General features: G+C 38.0%; 1 pseudogene; it reads right to left on the reverse strand.

Annotated features, from left to right (window-relative positions):
• Window positions 1–1,426: 1,426 nt before the first annotated feature.
• LOC104663671 lies at window positions 1,427–1,903 on the reverse strand (annotated as a pseudogene).
• Between the last annotated feature and the right edge of the window lie 5,401 nt (window positions 1,904–7,304).

Genomic DNA, 7,304 nt, shown 5'->3' on the forward strand with positions numbered 1-7,304 from the left:
AGGGACCTATTATTATCCTTGCTTCAAAGTTTAACTGTAAACTAAATTATTCCAGTGCTTAGCTTGGTCTATCCTCAGGGGTGAGCAAAGACTGTGAAGGTAGAAGCAAGATGGAGTCAGCCATGCTAGACTTCTCTCACTGTCATAATCTGCAAAGATAGTTTCATTTCTTCTCTCAGCATAATTATTTTGAGATTCATCCATATTCTTATGTGTATCAAGAGTTCATCCCTTGTTACAGCTGAGCAATATTTCCTTGTGTAGCTGTAGCACAAGTTGCCTACCCACTCACCTGTTGATGGACCACTTGGGTTGTTTTCAGTTTGGGACTATTACGTAGTGAATCACTATGAATATTTACGCACAGTTTTTGTTTGGACATATGCTTTTTTTTCTCTTGGATAAGTACCTAAGAATGGAATGACTGGAGCGTATGGTAAGTGTATGCTTAACTTTTAAATAGTTTTCTAAAGCAATAACAACACTTCACATTCCCACCAGCAGTGTATGAGGCTTCCAGTTACTTCACAGACTCAGACAAAATTGGTATAGTCAGTTGCTTTCATTTCAGCCACTTTTTAACAGTTTAACAAACCTTTAATTCCAAAACAAAGTAATCTAGAATGGTCAGTAATGTACAACATGTAATGTACAACATACTTGCATGTTTCTTTCATAGGTATCTATGTAATACAAGTTTATTCATATATTTGCAATATACAGTAACCTATCCTAGATAAAAGTCCTAACAGGATGAAAATATTTTCTTACAACTATTACTTTATGCCTATGAAGGATCTGAACTTGTAATGTCCTCCTGTCTTATATCCAAGTTAATGACAGTGTCCTCTCAAAGTTTTTCAGAAATTATTAATGACCTAATTTCATTTAAAAAATGATTTCAGCAAATATGAAAATACAAAATCCTGTTATTCTTTATCCATTCATAATATGAGAAAAAAAAGACATGATACATTCCTCTATAGAAAAAGTGGGTTTAGAGAACGGTTCTGATAGTATTTCACATGATAAAGTATCAAAAAGTCTAATAAGCAGCTCCCGTGGCCGGGCGCGGTGGTTCACGCCTGTAATCCCAGCACTTTGGGAGGCGGAGGCGGACGGATCAGGAGGTCAGGAGATCGAGAACATCCTGGTTAACACGGTGAAACCCCGTCTCTACTCAAAATACAAAAAAATTAGCCCAGCGTGGTGGCGGGTGCCTGTAGTCCCAGCTACCCGGGAGGCTGAGGCAGGAGAATGGCAGGAACCCGGGAGGCGGAGCTTGCAGTGAGCCGAAATCGCGCCACTGCACTCCAGCCTGGGCGACAGAGACTCCGTCTCAAAAAAAAAAAAAAAAAAAATCTAATAAGCAGCCCCCTTGCTCACGGTGATAAAATGATTTCAATGTATTTCTCTTCCGAATAGCTTAGTAACTCCAAGTGATTTTCAAATTGGGGAGCAGATTACTGGCATTGAGTTCATAAAATTTATATCTATCTTGAAGAGGGACATTATAGAAACCGAGAACATCTCTAATCCTGCACAACTGGTGGAGTCTGGAGTTAGGGACTACATGACCCAAGTCATCAGCTGAATGTGCCAAGAGCTTGAACTGTGAACAACCATCTTCCAGGGGAATGTCTCACCAATTACTAGGAAGAAATGAGCCAAAAACTTCTTTAACATGATTCCAAACGACTCTGGAGACCTTCAGGTGGTGTATATGTTTGACTTTGTAAGGGTGGACACACCGGGATAAGTTCTTTTTTCACCTCTTTTACTGTCTCAGCAACCACTGGCTCTTTCTCTTTTCTGGATCAAGACCAAAATTCTCTTCAGGTGCCCCTGAGACCGTCCACATAAAGGCTCTTCTGAAAATGCCAGACACAGATTGCGCCACCATCTTCAATGAGATCCATTTCAGCCATTCTAATATGAGAGTGTAGGGGTATCTCACTGTGGATTTAATTTGCATTTCCCTAAAGTCTAAAGTTAGTAAGCCTCTTTATATGTGCTTATTTGCCATCCTTTTATCTTCTTTGGTGAAGAGTATGTTTAAATCTCCACCATTTTTAATTGGGTTGTCCCTCTTTTTATTTTTGAGTTGTAAAATATCTTCATTTATTCTAGGTGAATGTCCTTTGTTTAATATATGTTTTACAAACATGTTTTCCCAATCTGTGGCTCATCTTTTCATTTTTTTTAACAGTTGTTATAATTAGAGTTCATGCTTTGTATAATACTTAAAATTTTGCAAATCTCTGGTCACTAAGATTTTCTCACCTATGTTTTTCTCCAGAAGTTTGGCAGTTTTAGATTTGACAATGGGTTTATAATCCATTTTGAGTTGATTTTTATATATTATATGAGGTAGAGATCAACATTCTGGTTTTTGTTTTTGTTTTTGTTTTATTTTGTTGTAGTTTTTGCATATGAATATCTATTGCAGAGACACTTCTTGAAAAGATCATTGTTTCCTAATTTGCTTGTCATAGCATCATTACCAAAAATAGGTTTCTATGTACTGATCATTTCTGGATTCTCTGTTTTGCTTCATTGATCTTTTGTTTATCCTTACACCAGTAACACATTGTTTTGATTACTGTAACTACCTATAATAGTAAGCCTTGAAATCAGGTAGTGATGGCCATTCAACTTTGTTCGTGTTTTTTAAATTTGATATGACTATTCAAAGCCCGGCGAATTTTCATATATATTTTAAAATCAATCTGTCAATGTCTACAAAAAAATCCTTCTGGAATTGCAATTTGAGTGTGTTAAACCTACAGATTACTTAAGAGAATGTTGTTTTAACAATATTATGTTTTGACTCATGAACATGATATATATTCCCCATTCAACTAAGATCTTCTTTAATTGATCTCAGCAATGCTTTATAGTTTTTAGTGTACAAGTCTTTCACATCTATTGTCAAATTTATTCCTAAGTATTTCCTGTGTTTTGATATTACTATAAATGATATTTTGATTTGCAATTGCTAATTCTTAGTACATAGAACCGTAACTAGTTTTTGTATATTGACCTCGTGTCCAGCAACCTTAATGAACTCATTCATTATAGCAGCTCTTTTGTAGATCCTGTAGAATTTCTAAATAGATAATCATGTTGCCTCCAAGTATAAGGTAATTTTACTTCTTCTTTTCCTGTGTGTTTGCTTTCAATTTCTTTAATTTCCAAGCTGCTTTGCTCTCACTGTCTGAATTGATAAAAAAGTGTGTGAGGTATCATGGGTCAAATAGACATTGCTCAAAGTAGTTACACTTAAATCATTTTACTGGAAGCCACCCAGAGTCTCAAGTACAGAAGGAAACCACAGCAGCAACAGGATATGAAGTGGATGGCCTGGAGCAGGAGCTGGGAGCAGGGAAATTGAGGGTGACTGAACTAAAGCCAGATCTCCAAATGCCAAGGTACCAGCCCCGGGGAGGCTTCCCCCTTGGAGCCTCTACCCCCATGACATCAAAAATTTAGACACTGGACATCCAGTGAGCATCGGTGATCAGGCAGTCAGTGTTGGACAGAGAAGTATCAACAACCAACAGAGAGAATAACAAAACCAGTCAGTTAAATAAGGAACTCTTGTCCTCTTCCTCCCTCGTCTCTGTTCCAACACAATGAAGGGTTTGAGCCCAGAAGAGGGGAGTAGGAAGGGTTAACTGAGTTCATTTTCACCCCCGATATGAGGGAGAGAAATATAGAATAAAAGATCACATCATGCATCCTCTACCCTGACACACACATATACACTGCCATCCCTGGAGCCACAAGCCTTTCCTATGATAGAGAGAAATTTTTAAATCAGATATGAGATTAGAATTTCAAAAAGATCAGATTTCCAATAATCAACGTACCCAGGAAATTGTAAAATTTTCCTAAGATGTCATTAAGGGATCTGCTCTCCAGCATGAAACGGAGGTTCAACATAGGTCAACATAGGTCAGTGGGGGGCTGTGACAATTGAAAAATAACAATTCAATGTTGTACTCCAACCAGTTAAAAGGTTAATAATCTAGATGTATGTGACTTAAAGATGTATCTCTATTAAATTAGTTGATTCAGTATAAATAATGAATTTATCTGGACAAAACTTGTTAAAAAGACCTTCCTGTTAGATGCTAGAACAACCTTTGCCAAAGTGGCAGACCCTGATATGGTTTGGCTGTGTCCCCACCCAAATCTCATCTGAAATTGTCACTCCCACAATCCCCATATGTCATGGGAGGAACCTGGTGGAAGGTGACTGAATTATGGGGGCGGGTCTTTCCTATGCTGTTCTCATGATAGTGAATGAGTCTCATGCGATCTAATGGTTTTAAAAATGGGAGTTTCCCAGCACAAGCTCTCTTTTGTCTGCCACCGTGTGAGATGTGCCTTTCGCCTGTCATCATAATTGTGAGGCCTCCCTAGCCATGTGGAACTGTAAGTCCAGCAAGCCTCTTTCTTTTGTAAATTGCCCAGTCTAGGGTATATCTTCATCAGCAGTGTGAAAACAGACTAATACAGACCCCATGCCCTGGGACCCTTTGAACAGGGCTGGAGGAAGCAGCTGCAAGCTTTCAAAGCAAGTAGTCTTACAGAATGAGAGGATTTAGGTAAATGCATTTGTTGGGCCTCTATCCCCTTAACAGTAAAGAGAAAAAGATTGTAGTGTATTCTCTCTGATCGTCTTAGTTCTACTTTCTTTGCTTTTATAAAATGGCCAAATAATATTTTCCTCCTGCTTTTACATGTTTGGGATTTATCTCAAAAAGAATCATCCATTCCTCAAATACACCATGCCTATGCATGCCTATGAACTTCAGCACATGTTTCTCCCTTGCTTCTTTCCCACTCACCACCTGGAAAACATTCCCTCATCCTTCAAGCTCAGCTTCTGTGAATCTTTCTCACCCCCTCCCCATGTGAGAATGTCTGCTGCCCTTCTCTGATTCTCACAGCACTCAGTTTATTCCTCCATGCAAAGAGATTTTTTTTAAAGATATTGAGTCATATCTGCTGTCTTCTCTTTAATCCATCCCTCCTTTCAATAGAAAACTCAGCTTCTGACCAGTTTACAAGCAATTCTCCATGATATAAACTTTAGGTAATGGAAGAACAAAAATGGTGAAAGCAATCAGAGAGGCTATGCTGATCTATGTAGTAGAAAGATAACCTGAGAGGGAACTGGAGAGCATCAAAGAATCCTGCATGAGCCAACTTTGAGGGAGATTTTGGGGGAGTTTTCAGTGAAAGAGAAAAGAGCTTTCAACAAATGGTGCTGGAATAGTTAGATATTTCTATGCCAAAAGGGTACCTCTGTACCATAGCAACTTTGCAGATATGAGGCATGCAAGTAGGAGAGGAAGTGGATGTTTTGTTACATTGTATAAATGAGACTGCTTTTAGCATTCTTTTTTTTTTTTTAATTTTTGTGGGTACATAGTAGGTGTATATATTTGTGGGTTACACTGGAAATCTTTTGATAGAGGCATATAATTCATAATAATCACATCAGAGTAAATGTAGTATCCATCATCTCAAGCATTTATTTTTGTGTTACAAACAGTCCAATTATACATTTAGTTATTTTTAAATGTACAATTAAATTATTTTTTACTACAATGACCCTGTTGTGCTTTGGCATTCTTTAAAAACCTTCCATAGAGTTGAAATTGCTTTTCAGTCATTCTACACTTAAACTATTGTGCCTTTGAACATGACGGTGTAGTGAGGTTGGGGCTATATTCTGGTGACATCTGTCTCGTAAATCTTAGCAACTTGAAATTTTTACTTACATGTCTGTTCCCTTCTTTTAACCCTCCACTCCCACTCCACACTCTCCTTGAGAGCAAGGACTTTGTCTTATTTATTCATTTCCCCTTCCCCAAGACTAGAATCTGATGACAGCAGTGAATGAATGATTCCCCTAGGAAATGAGACTGTTTCTGGAACTCTACATACAGCCCACAATGGGTTCTAGAGGAATTGCCTGGAAACTCACCAAATGGATACACAAGGGAATGTGATGTTGTTCGGAGGCTTGTCCTTTCCAAATCTCATGTGGAAAGGTGACCCCCAGTGGTAGGTGTTTGGGTCATGGGATTCCTCATGAATGGCTTGGTACCATCCTTGTGGTAATGAGTGAGTTTTCACTCTGTTAGTTCATGTGAGAGCTGGTTGTTTAATGAGCCTGGCTCTCACCATGTGACACACCTGCTCCCCTTCACCTTCAGCCATGATTGTAGGCTTCCTGAGGCTTCACCAGAAGCAGATAGTGGTACCGTGCTCCTTGTACAGTCTGTAGAAGCATGAGCCAAAACAAACTTCTTTTCTTTATAAATTACCCACCTTAGGTATTCCTTTCTGGCAATGAACTAACACAGAAGGCTTAAGGGCTCTGGGGTCAAACAGGTCTGGATTCCAATCCCATTTCTGCCACTTAGGAGTTGTGGGACTTCTAACTCTTTAAGTCTCTCTAGAGTTCCCTCAACTGTAAAATGGTGGCAATCATTGTACCTGCAACATACAGTTATTATGAGAATTAAATACATTAACATATGTTAAATGCTAAGTACAATGCCTGACACGTGCAAGCATGTATAGTATAGAGAAAGGTGTATAAAGACATACTATATCTATATATATTCAAATATATACAGATGTACTCAGCTTCTGTTCTAAACCCTCCCTTAAAAATGCCCTTAGCTTTTAGATATGTATATATTAAATCTGGTATTTAATATATTATGTATATATATATTAATATACACAGACATATTTTATTTCTATAAAGAAAGAAACATATCAGCAATAACACCATCACAATTATTTATAAGTATGTTTAACTGACTGAAAGAGAACATTAGGCACACGAAACCTGAATGTATAAATCACTTTAAACCATTAATGTAACTCATTTTGCATCATACGCATATCTGTCAGGCAAAGGTTAATAGAGAGTTTATGAAATTTGGAATGCAATTAAGTCTCACAGGAATCTCAGCTGGAGGCCATGCCAGTTTCTATGGCAACCAAAGGGCTCAGGCAAGAAGTGGGGGAGGGGGAATTAATTTAAAGGCAAGATAAGCACATAAATACAGCTCTTGCCTACCTTTTCTTCCGAGCTCCGATAAACAATCCTTGCTGCCTTTAAATTATTATGCACAGTCAAGTGTAAGTCAGATTGGTTTTTCATTTCCTAGAATTAAATACATTTTCCCAAATGTTTAAAGGTGATTTCAGTTTTTTAAAATGTATCACTTCTCTGGATATCCAGTTTATAAGTGTGTCAGGTGTAGTCTCAA

This window comes from Rhinopithecus roxellana, chromosome 11 (genome assembly GCF_007565055.1).
Source record: "Rhinopithecus roxellana isolate Shanxi Qingling chromosome 11, ASM756505v1, whole genome shotgun sequence".
Lineage (NCBI taxonomy): Eukaryota > Metazoa > Chordata > Mammalia > Primates > Cercopithecidae > Rhinopithecus > Rhinopithecus roxellana.